The sequence below is a fragment of the Corvus cornix genome, chromosome Z (genome assembly GCF_000738735.6).
Source record: "Corvus cornix cornix isolate S_Up_H32 chromosome Z, ASM73873v5, whole genome shotgun sequence".
In the NCBI taxonomy this organism is placed as follows: domain Eukaryota; kingdom Metazoa; phylum Chordata; class Aves; order Passeriformes; family Corvidae; genus Corvus; species Corvus cornix.
Window position 1 is genome coordinate 28,379,117 of NC_046357.1, and position 27,278 is coordinate 28,406,394.

General features: G+C 37.6%; 1 long non-coding RNA gene across 1 annotated transcript in view; it reads right to left on the reverse strand.

The window, feature by feature from the left end:
- LOC104689780 overlaps nucleotides 1-13,486 on the reverse strand; it is a 32,866-nt gene extending 19,380 nt beyond the window's left edge. Inside the window, exons 1-2 of the long non-coding RNA XR_751860.4 lie at nucleotides 13,383-13,486; nucleotides 326-571 (exon numbers count right to left, since the gene is read on the reverse strand). This is a non-coding gene — a long non-coding RNA (uncharacterized LOC104689780). The remainder of the gene's footprint in view (nucleotides 1-325; nucleotides 572-13,382) is intronic.
- Nucleotides 13,487-27,278: the final 13,792 nt, after the last annotated feature.

Consider the following 27,278-nt stretch of genomic DNA (forward strand, 5'->3'; position numbering starts at 1 on the left):
TGCCAAGGAGTAATGGGAACATGCCTTTTACATCCATTTGGGACTGGAAATCAGCTGAGGGTCCAAAAAGCCAAGAGTGGCCAGGAGATCTACAATCCTGGCTCCTTCACATGAGAGGAAGTTCTCCCATTCTACCTAAGTATATGTGATACCGGTGCTCCTCAAAATCCTTCAAAGAATAGATCTTGGGAGCCCCATGTGCCTGGTGAGCCCCTAATTCTTCCTATGGAAACAGCTGCTCATTTTGGGTTTTTGCTGGGGGCTTGAGGAATGAGACATGGCTCCCTTTCAGCTGGAATGCCTTCCCCACTAGAGGATTACTCACAGTGTCTGGGTGTCCGCCAGGAGCCGGATGGCAGGGTGCTGCCTCACAGGTCTAGTGCTCCTCCTGCAAGTACAGATCTGTGAAAGCTGGCACATTCCCTGCCCTTATGAACAGCAATCTCCAATCTGGGCTGCCAAGCATGCTGGAGACCAGGAATGTCCACCACTTCACATGGCCTCCAGCTGAGGCCATCTGATACACGGTCAGGGACAAGCTCACTGGATGTCTCTTGTGGCCATCCGTTGCCTGTGACCAGGGAGAGAGAAAAAGGGAGAAAAGACAAAACCCCATCATCTTACAGTTTTAGCTAGCAGTTTTTAAAAATTTGTTATGAGTGCCTTGGGAATTAGACAATAAATTTATGTCTTTAGATTTAATTTTCTGGATTTCTATTGAATAGCTTTTAACAGGATTTTTACCAGTAGGTGTGTTGTTGCTTGAGAACCTGGTGACTACTGAGTATTTTAAAACCTACAGTGATTATCAAGTTTTCCTCCAATCATCTTCAGTGAAAACTTTAGTCTTGTTGGCAGTGTGCACCCAAGAAGAGGTTAAGAATGCCTGGAAGAGGTTAAGAAAGCCTGGAGGAGCCTCTTGTTAGTATTAGAGCACAATGCTTTGTGATGAGCAACTGTAAATTGTTTTAAGGAAAGAGCAGTAAAAGCTACAGACCCAAACAAATGGGCAAGTACTGCAGGCAGCTTGGCACATGCTTAGAGCAAAGCTGTGCTTAAATGTATTACTGGACTGAGATATGACAGTACAAACGATCTCCCTACTACCAAAATCAAGATTCCTAAATCAGCTTACATGTGTTTGATGTTTGAAGCCCAATGTTACTGTGATTTATTAAAATTTATGTATAAAAATTATGTATAAAATATAGATAATATGAATATATTTATGTTGTTGATCAATTTATTAAAATGGGTAATATACAAACAAAAATACCCTAGCTCTCAACCACCACCATAGTACAGCTCAGCTATCTATTTTTTAATTGTCCAGAATGCATGGTTTGGTAGAACCATGCTTGATAAACCCAAAAAGTTCTTTTTAGCTGATTCTAAATTTTTTTTTTAAATCAGGTCTCCACAGCCTTTTATTTTTTTTGACTTGTATTAAACATTAATGACCTTGTAAGGTTGAATGCAGAGGTTTTGTTTTCTTCAGGTTTTGAGGCTTGCAGAAAAGCTGTTTGCAAAGATGATCGTCTTGGTCCTGACAATATCTTATGCATGAAATTTTAGAGTACTTGAAATTTTTTCTTTTCCTAATGAAGGGAAAGCATATTCACTCATGAGGGAGAAGACAGAATTCTTTGGTTTGTTGAAAATCACCTTTATGAATGCACACCTGGGCAAATGAACACTATAAATTGCTCTTTCTAGAAACCAGTGCAAAAATCTGTAATAATAAAAGACATTTATTTATTTTCATGTTAGCATGATATTTATGAAATTCTAATGCACTTGGTGATGTTTTAGAACAAGTATATACAGTACATTTTACCTAACTGTAAGGAAGTTTGCTTTTCTGATTTTTAATTACAGTTGTGTAGTAACAGTCCCAAAACCAGATCTGTGCAGCATCAAAGCACCATGCTACAAAGAGCTTGAGCTTATCATGTATTGACTAATATCAGAGATAAATTGATATTTGCCTGTGCTCCTCTTACTGCTTACTAATAAACATTGTTTAAAAATTATGCACTCCTACTTGCATAAACTGCTTTCATGTCATGTTATTGATTGTTTTGCAAAATCTCTCTGTTGATCTGGCTGGCAGGATACTAGTTGGAAACTCAGAGATAAAGTACAATCCTCTAAATGTTTTTCTTCAGAAATTAGAGTTATTTTTCCTTACATTGCCTAAAACAAAAGTGTGATTTCTGGCTCACACTTTGCATGTCAAAACCCAGCTTTTCTGTAATGTTCCTCCTGATTTATGGTTTTAAGAATGATTAAAAATAAACCAGCCTTTTTTTTTTTTTTCCAAGCAGACATACAAATACGTGGTTCACAAGTTTTTCAATCTCATTTTTTAAAATTTGCTTCACGTTTCTTTTTTCTGTCCCAAAATAGATCATGGTAACAAGACAGTCAGTATACCCGGGTTCCTTATATAAAAATTATTTCAATGCCTAATAAAAAATGTAATAATTGAGAAAGAGGAACTTATCAATTTGTAAAGAAATCTTCAAAAGCCATGTGAGATAACAACCACACATGATAAAAATTATTTGTTAAAGAAAGCATATCTCAAGCTTCCACAGAATTTCACTGAAAAGATGAAAGCATCTGGTGATGCCAGAATGGGCAATATAAACATGATTATGTGGATAGGTCTATTCACACACACAGAGTAATGAGAAAGTATGAACAAGCTCACCGAGAAAGGCCAAAGATTTTGTGGCGACTTTTGTATCTCACCCCACTAATAATTTATAAACAGGAGGGAAGAAAAAGACTTAAGCAAGTTATGTAACCCAGTCTAACACAGTCCCAGACATTACATACCGTGACTGCTTTTATAAAGGATCCCATAGCAACTTGAATTATTTCTGAAATGTCTGTTAATAATGTCTGTTATAAATTAGGTTAAATGTAATGTCAGGTTTTTTAAGCATCAGTATGCTCTCATGAGTCATTCTTACTCATACAAGCAACCTTTTTTTGGTGTAAAGGGATGATAGACTGATGCAGTGCAATTGTACCCATTTTGATTTTTTTTAACAAAATTACTACTTTGCTTACTGTGTGCCTACTTGTCAGGTGAGAAGGAATATGTCCTAAAATGTTATAAATTCAAGCAGGAATATGAAGTTCAGTTGCAGTATTACATAGTCTTACAGACAATTATGGAGATCTGTCAAACTGAAAAATACCCAGGCTTTTTTCATCAGATCTACACAGGAACACTCTCTTTCACTGCAAAAGAGCATGTAAAGTAATAAATGGGAACTTGTGATATTGGAAAATAGAGAAATAAGGAAGACCTAAAGTGCAAATGAAAAAATATGTCAGGAAAGAAGAAAAGACATTTATTTTTTGCTAAGTCTTTGACCTACTCTGTAAGAGCATTCATAAGTCTGCATTGCTATGTGTGATTCTGAAATGGTCTATACAGAAAAATGAATCAAACAATAACTAGCTAACTAAATAGAAATACAACAAAAATACCATATAAACAAACTTCTTTCAGAACTCAGTGTCCTGAATTTGAGATAAGAAAAATAATCTGCTTCAAATACATTAACTTTGTAAAAGCAATGGCATAAATGGAAGAAACAGAAGAGAAATAGTTGTGATACTTCAGAGAAAACACCACAACCTATTATTGGGCAAAAAACACAGGCTCCATTCTACAGCTCTTTGGGACACAAAATGTGGACAAGAATCAGAAAAGTGTCTGGGAGCAGAGCTAGGCTTCCAAAGACTTGCAAGAACAATTTAATCTTGGATACCACTTGTCCAAACTCGACAGCCCATGATTGCTCTTAGACATGCAGAGCAGTAGCTTTACACAACAGCTTCATGCTACGGTTCCTTTTGCCACTCCAAATTCTATCCAGCTCTTCGAAGATTTCTATGCTGGCTTTTTATTTGCAAAGTGCCTCTAAGCACCGAGAACCAAGGGCAAAGACAACAAGTGAATCTAATCTTTCCAACATTATGATATGGGGCAACTCCAAAATGAAGAAAAATGGTTTTTCAGCCTACAAAGACTCACTTCAAGGAGAAGACACATCTTCTTTCAAAGCCTTTACTTTTTTCTATTTTATGTATGTTTATATATAAATACATACGCTTTCATGTACATATTTCTGTATTTGGTACATAGGCAGAAGCACAGAAACATATTGGCTTCCTGTCCTTTCCTCATTCACAAAATGCTGATATAATAGCTTATAAAGCAACCTCTTACCATAAATCTGGTTTTAGTGCTTTCATTTAAGTTGGTATCTAGAAAGAAATACCCGTACACATATATACATACATGTATACATAGATATAAGTACATGCAGGTGTGCATGTGCTTAGATAAAGGAGAGGAAACATTTTCATCCCTGTGACTCCCTGCTTAAGGTGAAATTCTGCCCGGGAGCAATGGTCAGCATACCCACTCTGCTTACAAAATGTTAATATCTGTTTCGATTTTTGATAACTTACATGATTCTTAGATGGTCACAAATTTTTATTGCTCTTCTATCCATCATAATTAACAAGAAAAGTGAAAGTCCTATGAATTATTGTGACACTGCACAAGACCTAGTTTTCAGCAATGGATATCTTTGGCTGTTCACATCTTCCCAGTTTTGTTCTCAAGGTAGACAGGATGTGCAATGATGCCTGGTTTCAAAGTTATTTTTTCGGATCAATATTTTCTCTTTCAAATACAGCAGGAGTTTCACCTTAACAGAGTAACATGCTTCGAATTTATCTTTGACATTAAAAAGAACATGAAAAGTGTAGCTATTTTTGCACCACAATGAGCACCTAATATAATAAAGCAGACTGTTTCAAGTCATACAAAAAAAAAATTATTCTTTTGCTCTTCATCTGATGCCTTGCCTGCCAGTATTTAGGGAAAAGTTTTAATTTTCTACAATACAAATCACCGAAATTCAAATAAATGTTCTATTATTATTCCAAAATTAAGCCATGAATAGAACAACTGTGCACCTTTTATCTACTCTGGGGCATCACATAAGCACTGTAAATGCAAATATTGCAGCTATATACAGCATTCACACATGTTAAGATTTACAGCTAGAATTAGTTATTTTGTCATTTATCGTATTATAGTTTGCCTGAATTATGAGTACAGCATCAGATTGGTAAGAATGGAAAATGAAGAAGACAGTAAGTAACATTAACCAGTAGTTAATTTATGTCAAGTCTAATCAACTAAACTGTGATATTATTGAAACTGTTGACTTTATACTCTATTTTGCTGTTAACACTTGAATTATCCCATGCCTATTGAGGATTGCAGGCTGAAATTCTCTGTCTAAACAGCCTGTCCCTCACAGACAACAAAGTGAAACTCTTCACCAGCACTTCAAGTGCACGGGTAACCTTGAAGCTAAAGGTGAGCATGGTAACAGTAGTGAGAATATTGTCAGTCTCTCTGTCTGCTCAGTTGGTTCCACTCCTCAGGGCAACAGAAGTCTCAGCAGACTGATCTGACATACTCATATTGCAGAAGAGTTTTCATGCAGTAAGCATAACTTTTGGGGTAAGCAAGGAATGTTGTGTGTTAAATATTTCAGTACAAACTTTATAAAAGGTAAACTCTGGCTGCTGAAAAGATGTCCAGATTTTCTCCAGGAAAAAGTGAGGGTATAGGAAGATAATTTTTTTGCAACATTTTTCTTTTCCATCCTATAATGTACAGCAAATGAAACTTCCTATCAAGGGCATTTAAATGCTGCATTTCAGTTAGCCATGTCATCCCCCCAAACTTTTTTTTTTTTTTTTTTTTTTTTTTTTTTTTGAGAGTGTATACTTCCAAGTGCAAACTGCTCCTGGGAAGAAGGCATGAACACCAGAAATCCAGTAGCACTATTCAGTAAATCACATAAGGATTACTGTGTATGGCAGTCTGAAAATCAGCCAGCAGGTCAAAGCTTTGAACAACAAACAAAAAAATGACAAATCCACGTGCAAAATAAAACAAACAAAAATCCCCTCCAAATTGCTGTCAGTGGTGGAACTGATGAAATATTAACTCATATTTAGCCTCCTCTGAACCAACAGCTGCAGCTATTCCTTCCTAAATATCAGCTTCCCCAAAAAATATTTGCAATATACTCCCATGCTTGTCAAATCTCTCTCTTTATGCTCCTTTTTTTGCTTCACATGCCTGTGTAAGAGGAAGCCAGATGTGAATTGAAATGACAGAGTGGACAAAGCATACAGGCCAACCACCCAGCCATCAGGTGTTTGTATCTAGGAGGATATCTGAGGTCTCTCGTACCTGTCGAAACATAGATTTTCACAAAATTCATAAGAACTATGGACCCTCATGCATTCTTCAGTAAAATTTGGTTGAAACTGACGAATAAATATAATAAGCATTTGTTCAGAAAAAATGGCAGGTATAAAACGAGATGGAACACAGCACAGAATCCTTAGAAAGAATGAGAGAAAGAAACCTATCTTGGGATGTTATTCAGAGGAGTGGTATATAGCAGAGTCAGAAGGTAATTATTCTAATATTCATTACAGATTGAGTGCTGTATCCTCTCTTGGATCTGACTTTGAAAGAGAGATTAATTGCACTGCACTCCAAAAATACGAATGGTAACAGCCTGGGAAAACAAGCTCTGTAGAATAAAAAGTGAGATGAGTGGATATGTTTAATTTGGGTATAAAATTACAGAGATGGGAGATTATGTAAAAAAGCATTTAATGAAGTGATCAATTGCTCTCCATACCAGGAAAGAAGAGGTTGACTTCATTAGCAGCAAAAAAATCTGTACTAAATCAGTCAAACGAGTTTTCCAAAGCAGTGTGTGATCACCTGCCATGGAGGCTTTTAACAGCAATTTACAGAAGCATAATCTCTTGTTGGGACTTTCAGCTTTATGTTTCTGTCACTGCATCTTAAACCTTTTTGTTCGGGGAGATTCCGGGGATGCAGTAACGACCACTACAGTTACAGCAGCACAGTTTGGGCTCCATTTGCATACTTTGCTAGACTTCTAAAAATGCTTTCCACTGATAAATCTGAGAAAAATCCAATCAAGAAAATGTGAATCTTGATGTAGGCTTCAGTTAATTTTAGCTCAAGATCTGAATGCATAAAGATAGTTTGCTTGGGAATTTTAAAATCTAACAGGGAGAAATGCTTCTTGTTCATGGTCTCACTTTTATGAAGCCAGTGAAACAAATTAAACTCAAAGAAAGTAAAAAGGAAATATTTCTCAAGTTTTTCCTTTCTGAGTGTTCCAGTCTAAAGATTAAAGCAATGAAAATTAAGGTCTATGTATGTATGTAGTAATTTCCCAATAAACATTAATAGTGAGCTTTGTTTAGTGGTTATTCCCCTCTTGAACCTCTCCCCAAATACTTTTTTAAAAAGCTAGTTAATGACTATGGAGGTGTCTCTTCATTTACGGAGAAGTGATTTTAGCCAGTCATTTTATATAGGGCAAATTGGTCTCAAACAGTTTTGTTTTGTTTTTTGATTTGTTTTGTTTTGTTTTTCACCTGGGACATATTAAAATTTCAGTCCTGCAAATCTGATCCCCTGTGGACATTCCGTCGTCACCTAAGCATTTACTTATTTCAAGTGAAACTTTGGCATGAGTAAAATCTCATGAGCAAATAAATTCAAAGTTTAGGACTTAGAACCACCTTCCAAACATAAGAGTTGAAAGACAGATTTTTCTTGCTTGTTACACCACAAAGTGGATTGTACTAGAAGATCCTATATAAGATTTAAAAAATGGAGAAACTTGTATGCAGCTGACATTATTTTAAAAATTTGGATTGCAATAAAATCATGTTATATTAGCTTATAAATACATACTTCATTCGGGTTAATTCATCCATTCATTGTTATAACTAAATGTGTATGAAATTTGGGGGTTGGGTTTTGGGAAAAAGGAAATACCAGGATTACACTCCTTTTACATATACACTTCATATCTAATTAACACATCCATTTCTTGTCCTTAATATGTTAAGTCTGACAAAAGCTATATTATGACTACAGTCCTGCAAACCAAGGTACTAATGGAGCAATCATTCCAAACTTTGAAACAGCAAAGGAATAAATAGGAGATGTCTCATATTAGTCCTCAGCATGAATAGTATTTAACATGGCAATTGATAGGTGGATCAAAGAATCAACCAGAATGCATCATATCCCAGTTGTGTAGTGAAGTCTGCCCACATTATTCTTTTCAATCTGTTTATTCTCTTTTATGTGTTTAATTTTCCAAAAAGGAACCTCTCTAAATCCAGTGCTTTGAAAATCTAAGTAATGGGACATCAGCCACACTGTTAGGCAACTCTCGAGCTGTTCTGATTGGTAAGGTATTGTAGCCATCCTTGTAAGAGTATTTCAGGGACTCAACCCTTACCACATGCATTTCTCCAAGTATATATGAGCAGTCCAATGGGAGCAAACACAATAACTCCCATGAAAAATGTGTGGATGGATCTGAGGCCAAGAATTACATCTATAAGAGAGGAAAAAGAGGAAATTCCACAATAATGACTGGAGCACTGTCAGAGAAAGAGTAGAGGTGCCAAGGCAGCAGCAGCTTCCTGAACTTCAGCCCTGAGCTGCACCATTTAAAGTTACCCTGTTTGGTTTCAAGTTCATTACACACGGGGTCAAAGGATGAAGAAGAGCACCTCTAAGATGACATTGAATTTTGCACCATTACAGCAAGCCAAGATTATGTTTGTGACCCGAAAACCTGTTCAAAAGATCTCAAAATCAGCAAATGCATCTCTCTGCTAAAAATTTCGGCGCCAGAAGCCATAGAATTGACTCAAAGTAAAAAGCATTTCAAGTGAATCACGCATCCGGGCAAGCCCAGACAGGACAGTGTTAAGTATCAGTTGGCCATCATAATGGTTATCTCTCTTTAGGAACTTCAGTGTCAACAGAACCCCTGGCAAACACAGACCAATCTCACATGCTGGGCCCAGACCTGTTCTCTTTCCCGTGGTAAAATTCCCACAGGTAGCAACGGAAATTTTACATTTAAGATCTGTGCTTCTCTGCCATTTGTGTGAAGGTCAGAGCTGAGTCTTCTGCAGACAACAAACATGATATTTCTCTGCATCGTGTCGTATCTAGAGAGACTCTGATGGACTGTCTGGGGAACAGGGGGTAAAAGAAAAGAAAAAAATGTGGCCTCACTCCCCTGATGCAGTTTATGCACTGGCTTATCAATCCTTCCTAACCACCCCTCTATACCCATGGCCAAGTTACTCAACAGAAGTTTTCCCAATGCTCAACATCTGTTTTCTGCCATTCCTAAATTTCAAATGGGTAATTCCTGAAAGACATCAGGAAAAACACACTGATCAGTTGTAAGAATTGAACAGAGTGCGGATGACCTCTCTCATCTACAATAAGCCAAAACTGACAGACAGCTTGAGCTGAAGCTCCTTCAGTTAAGCAACACCAATTTAGGTTTATGGGAATTTATCAGATGACCCCTTTCCAGTCATTAACTAGAACTCTCTCCAGTTCTCCAATGAGTCAGGATCTTCCACTAAATTCAGACCTAGGCTCCCTTAAAATGGAAATCAGCTGATGATAAGGTGGTTTCAGGAGCACTAGTAGAAAAACGTAGCCATTAACTAAGGTGTTGAAAACATTGTAAGTGAACTGAAGCTGAAAAGGAGGAATTTTATCTGTTTACGTGTTTTTCTGTAGTTCCCACTGCTGAATTTCTAATATCATATTCAATCCAGAAAGCTAAGTATCCTCCAACTGCAGGATTGTCATACTACTTCAACCAGAACTCAGAGATTTGCCTTCTAGCTCTGTTAAATGGCCCACTTGGAGGCAGTTGTCCTCACTGAAGGCAAGTGTATCTGGTGGGACAATGTTTTGCACATCTTCTATGAGCTATATAGCACAAGTTATAAAACTTACCCATAAACACTTCAGAGATCATCAGGTGAAATACAAAAGCAAAGTGTTGCTTACAAATAATCATTAAAAGTCTTGCAGCTTGAGACATCTCTCTGTTATTTCATTGGCCCAACTATCCTGCATTTATTTTCAACAGAAAACATCGCTTTATACTCCTCCTAAAAATTACCATAGATTTGTTTGGGTGCCAAACCCCTCCCATTTTCCATCCAACAGACATTTGAAGTAGATAGATGTAGCAATGGCACAACTCTTCTTTGCCTCTGTGAAACTATGTGAATGATGGGATTGTTTTCCATGAAGCTCCTTGTGACATTCATTGCAGAAACTGCTGTCCAAATCCAACAGAAAGAACTCAGACTCTCATCCAATGTAATTCGTATATATTTTAATATTTATTAATATTTAATTTCAATCAGAAAATAAATATAAAATGCACGTACAGAATATCTTTCATGTCATGAAAATAGAGTTTTATAATGAAATAGCAACTGCATCGCAGGTGTGAACAAAGCCAAGCCCAGCCTCGGTTGTCACCAAGCTATCAGAAGGACTCCCTTGCTACAAACAAACAATGATAATGTTTCATCTTAGGCTTCCATGATTAACCAGTATCCTGACTTCTGCAAAGTTATTTTCATTAGGAAGATGAAAAAACACAGATATATACAATTTTTTTCCTGAAATCTAACAGAAAGAGAACAACAGCATTAAATCTCAGTCAACAGTCAACAGGACTCTGCATTTGAGAAGATCCTGGCAATTCCCTTCTCCCTGTGTTATTGCAATCAGTTAAATCCCTGACACCCCACAGCTTAGCTTTGCTGTAACTTCCCAGCCACCACTATTCAAGGCTGCATTTAATGACCCCTTCCACTCAGCCTTTTGGCAGAAAGGGTGCCAAACATAGCTACTGGGCCAAATCAAGTCTCCAGCTGTCTCTAGTTTACCATCTGATAGCTGGCAGGCATTAACATCCTTGAGAATAACAATTCCATCCCTACAGCTGCCTTGTCTTCCACTGAACCTGGCAAAACATCACTAGGACTAACATTAGAAGAGTAGACATTCACAACAGGTTCGGGCAACTACATTTTGTAGACAAGGATGAAAAGAAAAACAATCAGGAGGTATGATATAATTACAGGGTAATAAAACTATAAATGTTGTTAATACATTAATTTAACATTTGGGTTTCTCATCTAGGTGTACAAATCCACAGATGTCCAATTATTACCATTTTAGTTTGGAAAAAGTAATTTTTTTGACTGATGCCTACCAATAGACACCTATTTTTTTCAGCAATGACAGAGAAGAAAAGGTATCAGAAATATTATGGAGGGAAGCTCATCTGAGTTACACAGTAAGGAAAAAGGATAAAATAAAACCTCCCATTAGGTCATAAAGATTTAATTTATCTGGGTATGAAAGCTGCCCTACTGGGAAAATTGTTTATATAAAAAGTAGGAAGGGCGAAATGCTACTGCTACCCTAAGAAATGTCCCTGACATCCAACTTTCTGATTCCTTTCTGAACATTGGTGCTGAAATTCTGAAACCCTCGGAAAACATTGTTTCAGATGAGGGTCATAAAAAGCACCATTGTCACATTTGTCCTGGCTAAAACCTTGGCACTCTCACAGCAAATTTCCACAGACAGCAGAAGAAAGATCGTTCTGGCTTTACTTTTAAAAGGAGAAGGGAAGTCGGCTAATGACAGTGTGAAGAGATGACGCTTGCAGGAACGGACGGTGTGACACAGAAGATCTGTAAGCAGGAAGGGTTGGGTGGGAGGGAACAGAGATGAAGGGACAGAAAAGGGGGGTAGATGCTGAATTTGTTCCAGGGAAGGACTGTTGAACACAAGGAAGGCTGCAGGAGTCAAGGATAGTTATGTAATTTGGAGAGGTGTCAGCTAATCCCGCACAAAATTCAGAGCAGGACCAAACTTTACAGCCAATGGAAAACTCACAGACGTTTGCCAGTTGCTGGTTTGAATAAAGTGGGAAACATAATCCTCTGAGAATACCAGACATTTGTATACCCAGAATAAGACTGAAATTTTTTTTTATTTGTTTCGTTAAAGCTACCTCTTCAAAGAAGAAGCACAATTGTTCTTCATTTACTTTATTTTTTTACTTGAAAAATACAAGGTAAAAATGCTTTGAATGAAGAAAGAAAAACATTAGCATTTAAATGGCTGATCCTCTGTGTTGAATAGAGAGCTTATGTGTCTTTTTCTTGTTACAACAAATGCAAAGCTGCCATAAAGTACTCCACCCCTTATTTAAAGTGAGAGGTTTTGGATATGAAAATCACCAGATGAAAAGACATTTATGCCGCCTACAGAAGACTGAGACATTCCAACTTATGTTCTATTTCACTTATCAACAATAATAACTATAATTAACTCATGGTTCTGCTGAAGTCTGAAAAGTCTGTTGCAGTTTAAAAAAATAAAACAAACCAACACCAAAAATCCAAACCCCAACCAACAAACCTCCTGCAAAATGATATTTAAAAAATTTGATACCTACACAGTACTGTCAGGAATTCTGTACAAGCTTGTTAGGAATAATCTTGAAGGTCTGATAGGTAGGAGAGAAACCTCGAAGTGACAGCAATAAGATAAAAAAAAAGTAAGGCATAAAGATAGCCATTAGAGCAACAAGGTTTAGATATTACCTTGCGAGGTTTAGGGATGCAATCCCATTTTGTCCTGTGGGATGGAATGAATGTATGCTGCTGTGAATTTCACTGTATTCTCCAATTTCTGGAGAAACTGCTTCTCTGCTTTTCTTTTTCACTTTCCTGCATAACTGTACATACTAGTTTAGTAGAAGTACTGTATTTTTCAAATGATCAAATGACCCTTTGCTGATTATCACTTTGAAAGCTCATTATTTAGGAATAAATAATAAGGGTGTCTGATGAGAGGAAACATAATTTAACCCTTCAATGCAGGCAGCAATCTTTTCAAAAGCCATTTTACCCCAGATTTTCCTTTGGAGAGAACACAGTACTTACTTACTTTCCTAAGAACAAGAAAATATCAGCTTTGAGCAACATTTGAAAAGAATATGAAAAACTGGATAAAAGTGGAAACAGTTGAAAAGCTGCAGTTTCTTATGTGCTTGTTATAAAATTTCATCAGCAGCACTTTCAAGAGTTACTATGCAAAGGATAACAGTGCCCTTTGCTAAAATGAATTCTCTGAGCAAATATTGCCACAGTTACTTAGAAGGATTGCTATATTTATTTACCACACCTCCTTAATAGAAAAAGGAAACTAATTTTAAAAAATGCTATAGAGAACTTAATCCAATAATATGTTTTTATAAAAATTTCTCTCTGTGCATATAAAAATATATATATATATACACATAAATATAAATGTATATATATAAAAAAGTAAAACCCAGCCTTACCTACAGTGAAAAATCTTGCAGTCATGTAAGAATGAAGTGAGATGAAGCCCTTACTCATAAAGAGAATCAGATCACAAGAGGGAAGAAGGTGAAATCAGGAAGCTAGTTCCTACTTGAAAAACCAAAGCCGTGAGGAAGATTCTAAGTTTGTCTATGAATCAGCCAAACATCTGATCTTTGGTGGTAATTAAGTGCTGGAAAATAAATGCATCTGGAATCTTTTTTCTGGAATAGGAGGTAGGAATATAATAGAAGCCACATAAAATAACAAAGCTCAGGAGCTTTTGGTAGATGACTTCTGTAAATGATTTAATAATTCCTTGGTAAAAATTAGAGACTATTGAACACAAAGGAAAGAAAGTTAAAATTTTAGCAGCAGACAATACTTTTTGATCTCCACAAGTAAAGGAAAAATGTGCAGAATTACTGAAATAGTAGTATTACATTTTTAAAAATGAAAGTGCTCCAATTTAAAATGTTTGTCAGCTTTTTTATCATAGACATGATGAGCAGCTGGAGTGTAGGCTTTTTGCAGGCTTTCTGCAATTCACAGATAACACAGATGTCACAAACTGACAAGAAATGTGAAATACAAATCAAAGCTGAGGCACTTCCAATTTTCACAAATGCAACAAAAAGGTAAGTCCAGGCAAATCCAATTGTCTTGGTCTCCAAGTGCTCTGTAAATAAAGTCTGAGTGATGATGACTGTGACACTTCTATGCAAAAGAAGTAGAAAATAGGCATTTACTTGCCCCTTTTTGTATACAGTAGTATGTATTTATGTATTATAGCTTTATCTTCTGTAGTGTATTTAAATTTTTTTTAACTGACTTGAAATATGAAAAATACTTAGAGATCTTTAGCTATTTTAACACCTTTCTGATACATGTTACAGGAAGAGGTTAAAAGTACTCACAGAAGGAAATAGTCTTTTTATTTCAAGTTATTTAATTCCTCAAACTAAATAGAAGAACCAGAGATGCACCATTCCAATTGTGTATTTTCCTCTAAAATCAAAAGCATGTAGAACTGGGCTGTTTTATTGGCCCACTCCAGCCTGTGTATATTCAAACATTACTCACAAACTGGACGTTTGTGTCCTTTACAAATATCAGATTCCCAGCAGCGAAGTGGCTATTCTGTGACTTTGAAACATCCAATACTGTCTTAAGATACCAAAACAAACTGATAGTTGCCATCACCATTTATTTTTCCTTCAGTCAGCAAGTCCCTCTTAGAAGCATTACAAAACCACAAAGAAATATTACAAGGTACTGAATTGTAAACAGTCCTTCAACAATTGTACAAAAAGAAAATTTAAATCAATTCTGACCTCCTGAGAATGTGAATGATACATTCTGTGGATTGCTCTTCCTGCTAACAGATTTTAAGGGAAAGGCAGTGCCAAAATGCCGAGCAGCTACATGTCCTTATCACAGAAACATATTATTAGAGCAGACAGCAATCACACAGAAACATAGCGCAAACTGTCACAGTTTCTGAAAAACACTACTACAGATGACTCTAAGAAGGAAGAATACAAAAAGTACTATGCAGAGAGTAAAATGACACATGAGGAAAATCAAATTCTTCCAAGAGGAGGTCATGAACCTTCTCCACAACAACATGGAAGAAGGAGAGGGTGCCACAGAACTTTGAAGAGGGAAAAATAATTTCAACTGGAACAGGCCAAAAGTCAGTGCAAATGTTTTATTGCTCCAAAAAAGTGTGGACATTTAACATCCAAGAAAGCAGACTTGATGGAAACCTGCTAAAATCAGGTTTTTGGGGCACTTTTCCCTTACGTGGATGAGCTGGAGACTGGTCCATGAGGAAAAGCAGCTGAGATTGGCTCAGTTGGCTAGAGCAGGGTCTAGTAAGACCAAGGTTGTGGGTTCAATCCCTAAGGCCCTTTGCTTAAAAGTTGGGTTTTATGATCCTGGTAGGCCCCTTTCAACTGAGGATATTCTGTTAATCTGTGGTGCCAGGCAGTAGTGCAGGATGGTAAGAATTGATTGTGGATTTCTTCTTCTCAGGATATGGGACAACCATGACTCCTTTTCTGGACTCTTAATGGACAGTACTACCTCCTAAATATGATCCCACCCTAAGGCATAGTCCAGTCCACTTTTCATTAATGAAAAAGGGATTTTCTTTCAGTTCTAATTTAGATCTTTCTTAGATCAAGCAGATGCTTGCTCTCCCCTACTTGAACCTACAGCTAAATTCAAGGTCTATTGATGTCTCTGACATTCTAATCAGTAGCCTATTAACTTGATTATAGGCCCAGTAGAGTAATTTGTTAAGATATGAAATAAAACCTTCCATTCACCATCTCCGACTGCAGGGCTTCAGTCTGAACACGCAGAGACCAGGACTCAACTGCATGCAAATCATATAATTTATTATGTAATATAGTCACCTTCACACACAGAGGCCCCAGGTAGAGCCATCAGTCAGAGAAGGAAATCGCTAAGGTATGTGAATGGGGAATAAAGATTCCCTGCTCCACATAAATGTAAGTAAGGCAGTCCACCAGAGCCAGGCTGCCAACCACAGACCTTTCCATTCAAATGTACAGAGCAAAAGTGCTGGTTATTGGGGGATATCTTTCTGTGTTTCAGTCCCACAGCAGCACATAACTTGAGAAGAGCCTCCCATGGTCCCTACTGCCTACTCTGAGCAGCCCACACATTCCTCATGTACCCCTCATGCATCCCAACACAGTGCTTTGCCGACTCCTCACCAGTCCCTTCTTGGTAATGTTTGCTCTAACCACACCCAGTTTCAATTACAGGTAGACTGTGTTTTTAATCTTCATCAAAATGATTGTGTGTAGGTGGATTTTGAAAGGCCCTGGGCTCCTCTCTGTTTTGAACAAACTTCACTGCTGTACAGTGGTGCTCAGAGGTGCTCCTGGAACTGATGCTGAAGCCGGTGCACAGTGATTGGACACTTTACAGCTGCCTTTTGCAGAAGGGCTGGACTTTATTCGTGCTTTATTAATAAATCCTTGCACATCTTCTCCCCTCCCAGATCTTTTAATGTATTCCATGGGCTATGATTCCATTCTACAATGCCTGCATAGACCCTGTGAGAATCACCTGAGGCTTCCATGGGAGAATCAACTGGGCCTTCCACGTAATTCTACCGAAGAGAGTAAACCATATTTTTCTGCTGGGTTTTTTAGAGCTAACTTACCAGCTCGCACTAACTGTTTCCTAATTTACATACCATCATATCTATTTGCTTATAGAGATGCAAAATGTCATTGGTGGCAGGAAGTCTGCATGTGGATCATTATTTCATCTATTTATGAAATCTCTCTCTTATGGTCCCTTCAGTCCTTAGTATCATGAAGATTTCCTTTTCTGCCTTAAGTTTATATTGATGAGATGACAAAAATACTGTCATTCCGGTGGCAGAGAAAACCTGACATCTGTTCCATTTGGGCTCTTCTTTTAATTTTCTTTAAAATTGTCCAGTCTTTGCAATTGTGTTACCTGTGCCCATTTTTTGTTGTTGTTGTTGTTTGGTTGGTTTGTTTTTGCTTTTTTCCACTAGGGCCAGCCATGACTAAATGATGGCAGGGAAGCAAGTCCAAATATGCTTTATATTAATTTTCACTCACCTCATCTGATTAGCAGCTATTCTGGGAAGAAAATAAGGAGGAAATTTTCCACATGCTGGAATATTCAGAAGCATATTTACGATATGAAATTATTTTTGGAGATTTCTTACTTCGCTGAAGAGCAAATTGCCTCTCTGATGATCTGTTGTTTAAAAAGAAATACATGTGAGATACACAGTGATATATACGGACACAAACCCACAGCTGGGATGGATTCCACTCCAAAAGGCACATGGTTCAACCCAAAGAACACCATGGCATGTATCCATCATTCTGGAGATGCTTCCACACACCTGAAGCCACATCTCGTGTAAAGAGACAAGCCGGTGCACAAAGGTGGTAGTAGGTGTTTCATAGGGTGATAGCCTCACAGATTCCTTATGTCACTAAGAGCACTGAGTCATAAGTACCAAAATCAGCCCTCTGTAACTCCCCAGCTGTGAAGGAGCAGCACAAATACTGATTTGGACTTGGTGAATACTGATGGGCTGTCTCCTCAAGAGTGCTCAAGGCCGCTCTCAGGGCCAGATCAGCTGTGTATGCAGAGAACAAACCTGTCAGTGCAGTCCCAAACCCAGGCAAGAACTACTTTCCTTTAGTCTGTCTGGTATGTGACAGATGGACTTGTGCTGTCTGGAGGCCATCAGGTGCACTTAGACATGCTGACTTCAAAACCACTATGTGGAGCAGAAGATCTGAAAAACATGCTTATTCCCAGGCTTTTCTCAATCACCTGAGAGTACCATAACAGCAAAAATTCATCTTTGGCAGTTGAATCTCTTTTGCAGTAAATATTTTGAATATATTTTCTCAGACAGGACAGTCATACAATTCTATTTGTGAAAAGCCTAGCAAGCCAGAAATGGGCCTCTGGTGTCCCTTAAAACACTCCATCAAGATCCATTAGCAGACAACATTCAGCAGATTTTCTAGAAGATAACTTCTGTTATCCCAGGCTTTTTCTCTCATACTTCAGGCTCTTGCATAACTTGTTCATTGTGTTACCAAAAATTTGCTAAAATAAAAAAAACCCTCCTTAATACCAATGTAGCATTAAGAAGCAGGCATCCTATATTTGGCCAGATGCATGGGGGAATAGCTCCTCCCAAATCCATGCATGCTGAGTACAGGAAAGTTCCTGTTTATATGTGTTCAATACTCATTGGTTGTCCCAGACTAAACATAGACATGATAATAATTTCCCTGAAATCATTAACATATTTCCCCTCCCCTTTTTGCATGCATTGTTCTGTCCTCAGGGTCTCCTTAGTGGTCCCTGGTGTTCAGACCCCAATGTTCCAGATGACCTGGCTGAGTTGGCAGGGCACTGGGGCTGGTGAACTTCCAGTTCTCCTTCTTACACAATGGGTATTATACAGTTCCATAGGTCAGTAGTTTCGGAGAAGAAGGATTGTGTTAGCTCACCAGGTGTAGAAAATTTATCATCTGGTAACAATTGCAAAATGAGACTGTTCTCTTCTTACGGCATCCCAGTATGTCTTGGTAGTTAAATACTACCAAGAGACATGAATGTTATTGATGTGACTCATTTTTCAATGGCAGCGAGTTAACAAAATCATTCCCTTTCCACCACTGATACCCAACAGATAGGACTGTTACTGTCTGTCAACATGTAATATACTAACTGCTCTGGTGCAATTGTCGGTGTTCTTTGAAGACAGAAATTACATAAAAAGAAGAAACAACACCTTCTCAGCTGTGATTACTTGGAAAGATAAATAAGTTTGCCCAAGATGGGAAAGTGACCATGAACACCAGTTTGAAATCTAAATCTAAAGAGCTGGATGAGTGTCAGGATTTCTCCTTCTGTCCCAGGCCAACTACTCATTACTGACAAGTCACAGACCCAGTAACTACAAGATTTTCTGGTGACTCATATCCACAAAAATCCCAGGCATGCAACATCTAATGAGTAAATCCTCAAATGAGCTTAGTCATTGTGTCACCAAGACCCTGCAGAAGGATGTTGAAGAGGCAAAAATTTTACATGTGTATCAGCATGTGGACATGGGAAAGTGCATTATATTTTACTAAATTCCTTCCACAGGACATGGGAAAATCTATTACTTTTCTTGATTTTGTTAGATAGACCAGCAGTGTGAGGAAAAACAGTTCTGTGGGAAGCCATAAAACTGTTGGAGTTCAGATATGAAGACCAACATCTTTGAAAAAGAGGGGGAGGCCCATAGAAATGGCCCAAGTATAACAAGTGTCACAAGTATTACAAGGTGTTACGGGATGAGATGATATCATGGAATCTCCAGAGGTGTCACAATATGGATGCAATAGCTTGGTGCCTATTGACTACACAAAAGGGAATTTAGAGTTCCCCGTTTTTGAGAGATGTCTTCTAAAACATACAGCTTACACATAATTTTGAGGCGGGTTGATCAAGAAAGCATCAAGCTGGGAGTTTTTCAAAATGCTTCTGTTTCATTAGAAAATGACAATTCATTGAAAATAAATATTTGCCAGGAAAATGATGTCTCTTTGTATAATTTTCACCCAGCCTTACAGAACATTCGGTTTAAACGTTTGAAACTAAGATTATCTTATTTAATTTGGAGAAAAGTCTATATTATAAGTAAAACTAAACTGAATTTCTTTAAACTTAAAAATCTTTTATGCGTAAGTTGTCAAACCTGATGGAGAGTTCCAGTGCTATGAAAACATCTCTAATAATATAAACCATTATTACTTTTCAATGTTTATTTGTAAAAACAATCCATATGTTTATTTTTTGGAAGAAATTAAGTGTTATTTAGTTCATTTGCAAGCTGTACTCAGATTAGAAAATACTATGAGGTGAGGTAGGTTTGTCTATTAAAGGGCAAAGACACAAATACATCTTCTGTATCATTGTAAGGCGAAAGTTAGAGATCTTCTAAAAGAGAAGCCAGGCGTAAGTCTTTAATTTCACTACTACGTGTCCACCCCAACTCAGAACCAACACACTGTTTAGACACCTGCCCAGAAAAACAGAAATAAAAATTAAATAAAAATCTAACTCAGATAAAGTAGAGCCTGAAATGGCCCAATGCAAGCAATTCTGGTTTGGTAAATAAATAAAAATATGGAGGACATTTTTTTTAAGTAGATGGAGGGAGGAGGAGGAGAAAAACCTCAGCTGCAAGGAGTATTACCTGAGTCATCATGTAATTAAGGTCTGTGGGCTAATTTTGGATCTGTTCCACATGCTTTGCACCAGCTCCAGTGGTACTATACATTTCAAAACCTACCTCAGCTACCCACCAAATGATGCCTTTGACATAAGGAAATTTTTAAACATGCCCCCCATAGCTGTTGTGTAAGGGGCAGGGCCAGTGAAAGTAAATGTGTTTTGAGACACTGAGCATCCAACTAGTCTCACTTCTGGGGTGGTCCCTTGGGGACACAGGCAGTGGATGTTAAATTAATTATCTCATGGCTACTTTAATTTACACTGGCAATTGTTATCAGTAGCATCAAAATACGGCACATAAATATTATGAACCAGAGACTAACCACAGGAAGAAAGCAAACTTCACTTCGTGCCTGCAGGTAAGACTGTTCATGAATGCAAAACTAATAGACTGATTCTTTTAAAACAAGTCTCTTCCTTAGATTGCGAGATGATATACAAAAGGAGCTGAGTTTCGACTGAACCCACTTAACTCTGAGTTAAGTAAGCCAACACTTGAGCAAGGAATGTGAAAGGAGAAGACAGAAAACAGAAAGGATCTTTTTTTGAAGATAAGTGATGCTATGCAAAGGGCCTTGTTTCTGTAAAAAGTTTGCAACAGCATGAATGAGTAATAAAAGAGAAGGAAACAAGGAGGGCAGTTCTGCCTTGCCACCTTGAGGACTTTCTGGTAAACCCAAATTTGCTTCCTATCAAGAACCTTGAGTGAGGTGCCAGAAGTTGTACAATAGCATGCAGTATTGTGATGGTACCACAAAAACCTTAAGTCCATAGGACATCTTAGAGATTCCTAATAATCCAGAATTCTCACTGAAGCCCAAACTTTGCATAGAGAAAGATGTTCCTTTGTCCTTCCCAGCCCTAACTACCCAATCTGCAAAAAGTCCCAAAGCCCCGTGATCCACTGTCAGCAAGTACCAAACTGTGCCTTTTAGAAGGAAACAAAGCAGCTTGCTCCTAGTATTGAAAATTTTACCCAAATAATAACTGGGAAGGGTTATCTGAGGGGAAACAAAAAAGAAAATAATTTCTGTAATGAAGGCTGTATTCCAGTTTGCATCTTTTTCTGGCAGTATAACACATAAGACCCTGCAATTTAACAATCATGATGGATATTGGTAAATTCTAGCCATTTCTCACCAGATATCCTGATTAAGTAATAATTACTAATTTTAAAATTTTAGTCACCAAATAAACTGTTTGACATATACCAGTAATCACTCTGAAACAACATGTTTTTTCAACTGCTCAATTTACCCCAAATATCTGCACCAGTTACCTTAGACAAGGAAGTACGAAAAACCTTAACATAATGAAGGGGTAAATATGTGTACAGGGGTATATATAATATTTTTATGTATATATTCACACATGCACAGACACATACCCAAAAATACTTCACTGAAGTGTACTGAGTTTTCAAGAGAACTTGGCACTACTGAAAGATTAGTATAAATGAACCTGAAAAATGGTTGTCAAATAAGGCAAACCGAGGCAAAGAACAACATATACAATATTAAATACTTTGAGCTGACTGAGTTGCTTGCTTGGACTTGCAGGAGAAACCTGAAAACTGAGATATAGTCAGTATGAAACAGCACTTAAGAGTTTTGTCTCCTACTAATGCATATTTTATTATTTATATTAATTATGGCTTCCAGTGATGGATAATCTTCAAAGAGGTATAGAAAAATCTCTGAGAGAGACATTGAGTAAAAGGAATAGATTGGGTACAGTCACAAATCAAGGGGTGGGGTGAGGAAACAATCCTGGCTCTGTGGGACAAACACTCAACAGCATGAGGGGGCTAAACATGGCAGTGAGTCAGAGACAAGGCAGATTTTCTCCTAGGGGAAAAGGAGGGGAACATCAAGGACTGGTGCAGGAAGCAATCTGAAAGTAAGAGTTGGTCTGACGTGGAGAAGAAGAAAAATTTAGAAGATCTGTGGGTGGCAGAGCAGGGAAGCAATGTCATTGTTGAAATGACTGAAAATTCAGATTTTGTGATCTGCAAATCTAAGTCATCCCCTAGAGGTTTGTGATCCTCACTGCTGGCTGTAGGTAGTGTATTACATAACACCTACTTCACGGTTTCAGGCAGGAACCCAAAGAAAACTCGAAAAAAAGGAGTTTCCAGAAAATCAACATATAAAACATACTCAGAAAAATGTAGAAATTTTCCTGGTCTTCACTGGTACAATGTGTCCTCAGGCTTGACCACTACTGCCTGAAAAGAAAGGAAGAAAAAAATGCCATTACAAGTCATTACACAAAGTCCTGATATTTTATAACCTTATATTCTCCATAAGTGGTACAACCACTGTCCTTGCCTGGTTTCCAGCAAACAGACGAGAACAAACTGAACAGGTAGTAATGACCTTAATCAAAAGGAAAAGCCACTGGCTGTTTACATCCATCTATATCTTGGTTAAAGAGCAGAACAATACTGGACCTTATTAAAAGACAGATTGCACCTGGCTGTATGTCAAAAGACAAGAGTCTACAAAGCAAACTCTTTGAGCATCTATCCGTCTTCTGAAGTTACCACGGTGTGTCATGACTGCAGCATGGCCCTGCTGCATGAGCTGGTGAAGTTGCACTCAAAGAGAAGGACAGAGAAAGGAATCAGACCCCCTTCATCTCCTTTCCTGTTAGAAAGGCTGCTTTCAGCCTGAATCTGTGGGAGCTCTTGTTAGGTGTCACCTCCTGCTTCTCCTGCTAGGTGTATGAATACTAAGGCAGATGGATGTGAACCAGAAACAGTAGACAATTCCCTTCTCACATTTTGGAATGACAGTGTGAGATAACTCCATCTCACTTTATGAACCTAATTCAGAGCTGAATTTTATTGAACACTTAAGTTTGACTATTTCTCATCTGTTAAAAGGAGGTATATCATGGCTTTCAATTTAATAGACAGTTGTATTCAAGCCCTATTAGTTGACCATTTGATGAATAAGAGCATCAAATAGGTCACTTGATGATTAGTTCTTCCTGACTTTCAAAGTTCTTGTCATGTTCCATCAGTATCAGAAAACCTCTTCATCCTTCTATCGCCAGGAAATTTGGGATTCAGAGTGAGATAAAAAAACCATTACTGCTGTGATCTATCTTACTTAGTATAATAAAGAAACCACTCCTTCAAGCTCTTTAGCAAAGGAGGCTTGAGGCTGTTCCATGTGAAGGTAAAAAGATCCATGGGGCTTTCCCATGAAGAACACTGGACAACCATCATGTCCCTGCTTTTAACTGGCACCCACCCCTCTGTTGATTCCTGAGGGTTCTAAAATTACTGGTGCTCTGGAGGAGTTAGGGCAACCTCTGAAATTGAGTACTTTGAAGAATTGCATTCCAAGGAGCAGCAAATAGCACAGTTGTGCCAGAGTCTGGACCATCATATGAGTACAATGCATTTAGAGGTAACCACTTTCTGTCAAACACAACCCTGCAAAAAAAGAAAGACTCTCTGCTTAGCCTCTGGTAGAGCAGACACAGAAAAAAAAAGAGAAATTGCACACTAACAGCTCTTAAAGCTCCTTCATACTCTGTTTATCTCACAGAAATGTATTAATTCTGTTATGACTAAAATAAAATTGGTAGAGAGGACTAGGAAACTGAAGTCAAATGCACAGATCCATAGTTCTTCAGCAGATTAGGTAGCATTCGGAAACAGGAGTCTCCATCATGATAAGGAATGCTACTAGTACCTTTACTTGGCAAGAACATGTGCCAGAATAGTATTGAAAATTTTCCTGTCTGGTCACAAAAACTGGTTTTGTACAATAACGACAACAACAAAAACCAACCAAAAATACCCCAAAAAAACAACCAACCAAAAAATACTTTTGACAGGCCTCAACGGAAGGGATCACTTCAAAACAACTGAATTTAAGAACTCTTTTAACTGTGCATTGATTTATGAACTATAGTGTTGTTAAAAAAAAAAAAAATCAAGAAAAGCAAATATTAAACTCCAGAGCTGAAATACTAACTTATGAGTAAAATACAAGCCTGAGCAGGGTACAGCATTTCATTTATGCAGTATTTACACTTTCACATACTCTTCCAACAAGTGTGGTAACATAAGCAGGCCTGCTCTGCACAAGGATAAACTTCAAAGAAAATGTTGAATTCTGTAGTCCATATGAATATTGTTACCTCAAGGTCTGACTCTCTCCCTGCTTTTGCATTTTACACAAACTGTTATTGCATAACAGTTTACCGTTTAAGTCAGCAAGAAGAAATAACATGACAGCAAGACGGCGCCCATTCTGCTTGCAGGTTGCTTGTATTAAAAAAAAAAAAGCGGTTGCCTATAATTTAGTAAAGTACACAAATGTTCTGCAAACCAAATGAGCAAATCCTCAGTAAGAGATAATAGTCTGCATAGCACAAGCAGTTTGCTCTAGGTGCTGCAATGATTAGTTTCTATTTTTTAGGTCTTAACATAGCCTGGGATGGACACCGACTGCTCTCAAGCAGAGGACATCTGCTTTTAATTAAAGAGAACAGTCACAAGATAACTTAATTGTCATCAAGTTGTTAGTGCTAGGCATGGATACGTAGCACTACACAACAAACTGACAAGTAAACCCCAAACCTACATGCGTTTCTTTTGGAAAGAGTACTGCATAACACTCAGATTAAAGCATGTGTAAGTTTAAATATAAAAGAGATCTTATTAATGGTTTTTTACTTTCATTTCAGTGAGATTCATCATATCCTTCAAATGGAGGGTGGACATCAATCTGTATTTTCTCTGTGATGACTTAGTAATTTTTCACTCCAGAAAGTAATTCTTAGAGAAGAGTTCCCCTGTGTTGGTGAAGGACTTGGCATTGGGTGAGGTCATGATTTCTTATATGTGCTCAAAACTTAGAGCACAAGTATAAAAGCCTGTACTGGCTTTCACCTTAAAAGTATATTTGTACCTCACATGAGTTCTATCCACAATTTCCATCAACTTCTGCTTTTATATGTATTTCACATATATTTCAGTAGTATTTCTCCTTTTTAATTTGTCAAAAAATTTTTTTCTTATAGTCGTTTTTTTGTCTTTGAGGCATAAACTAAAAAAGAGTGGATCAACATTTTCTTTTTCTGTGGTCCTTGAACTAGAATAATTGGTTGAGACTTCATATAAAACTGATAGAAAATAAACACAAATTTTACCATGACTAGGACAAGTGAAAATATATTTTGTGATTTAAAGCAAAATCCAGCTTAAAAGCCAATAGTCTCTCAGAACATTTACAATACAAATATTGCCACAAATGCATAAAAATCTATGAAGTCAATAATCTAGAAACAAGATAAAAATTTAGACTGGATATCTAGGTACTTAAACATTCAAGCTGTAAGAAACATAAAGTAGAGAAATAACTAAAACCAGCATAATTATTTTTAATAGTTAGAAAGAAATGTTTCTAACAAAATGGGGGGATCCAAACCCCAGAAAAAAAAGGCCCATAAAAGAGGATAAATAGAAACAGAAAGAGAGAAATCCATCAGATAGGTTGGAGGTTGCTACAGCATACCTCTATATTCAGGGATCACAGAGTGGTTTGGGTTGTAAGGGCCCTTCAAGATCACCCAGTTCCAACTCCCCTGCTGTGGGCAGAGACACGTTCCTCTAGACCAGTGTGCTCAAAGCCCCATCCGGCCTTGAACCCTTCTGAAAGCAGATCTTTCTGTAAAGGACAAATATTTTTTTTAACTTGGCATTTTCAGGTGCCAGAATATCACTAAAGGCCACGTCTGAGTAAAAACAAAAGTAGTTATTATATGAGAAAATTGGACAGTTATGGGAAAATCAGTAAGTGTCCTAAAAAAATGAAGTTTATTTTGACAAAACAACAAGAAAAAAAGAAGAAAAAAGGGAGTTGGGTTATTTAACCTCTGGGCAGAAATTTTTAACAGAAACAAAATAAACAGAAAGTTATCATGATAACTTCATTTTTGAAAAGATTTCCTCTGGGAAATACCAATACAAATAATACCTATGGGGAAGAAAATTCTATACTCAGTCTAAGTACTAACCTTTTACTTCTATGTTGATTGGAAAAGAGAACACATGTAAGGAGTAAGACCAGATATAAGCTGTCATCTAGAAAAGAGTACCACCTACTCCAAAAATTTCATGCCTGAAGTGTAGCTCTTTTAACATAACCCTAGCAAAGCTATTTTTCATACATGGTATTATCAACATCAGTAGACCAAGAGCTGAAAGAACCAAAAATTATCTAAAATTATGTCCTGATCTAGCAATGCTCTATAATGTGTGCATAACCCTAGGGGCAACAGCAGTCCAATTCACCACAGCAGCAATATGCAGCAACATGCTAGAGGACTTTGCTGGATACATTTCAGTCACACACTGGAAAGCTCTCACCCACAAAGAAAATTACTGTGAAATTTTATTTCTTTATACAATCTTCCTATACAAGGGTTCTTTGTCAAGAAAAAAAAAATTACAAATAGAAACCAAATCAACCCCTTTTCAGAAAATTGGTAGGGAACCATTCTAAACCCCAAAGCACTGTGGGGCGGTACAAAACACTACTTCCTTTCTGCTTTCTTCCAAACAAGGAGTAAATTTTCCCCCTGTTCTGAAAACACTGGTCAGTTTTGGGGTGGTCAGGCCTTAGTGAGGTCCTTGCCACACCACCAAGGCTGCTGGCAGCAGCACCTGCTTCACAGACAGACCAGCTCAGAAGCCCTAAAGCCACAGATTGCTACTGCAATCCCAGTTAGTGCATAATATGGCACTTCATTTGTCTAGAAGGCTCTGAGAAGAGTTAATTTGGTGTCAGCTAGGGCAGGATTAGCTACCGGATACTTCTATAGTTGCTGCCCCCTCTGGTCACACGTCAGCCAGTGATGCTGCATGGACACCCTTCTAGTCCAGTGGCAGCTCCCAGGCCTTTCTCACCCACCTCTTCCCAGCATGTTTTGACAGGCCACAAGTATAAATCAAAGTACAGTGATGAGACTTTGCTTTCAAAAAAAAAAAAAAAAAAAAAAAAAAAAAAAAAAAAAAAATCACTAACTGAAGCATGTTA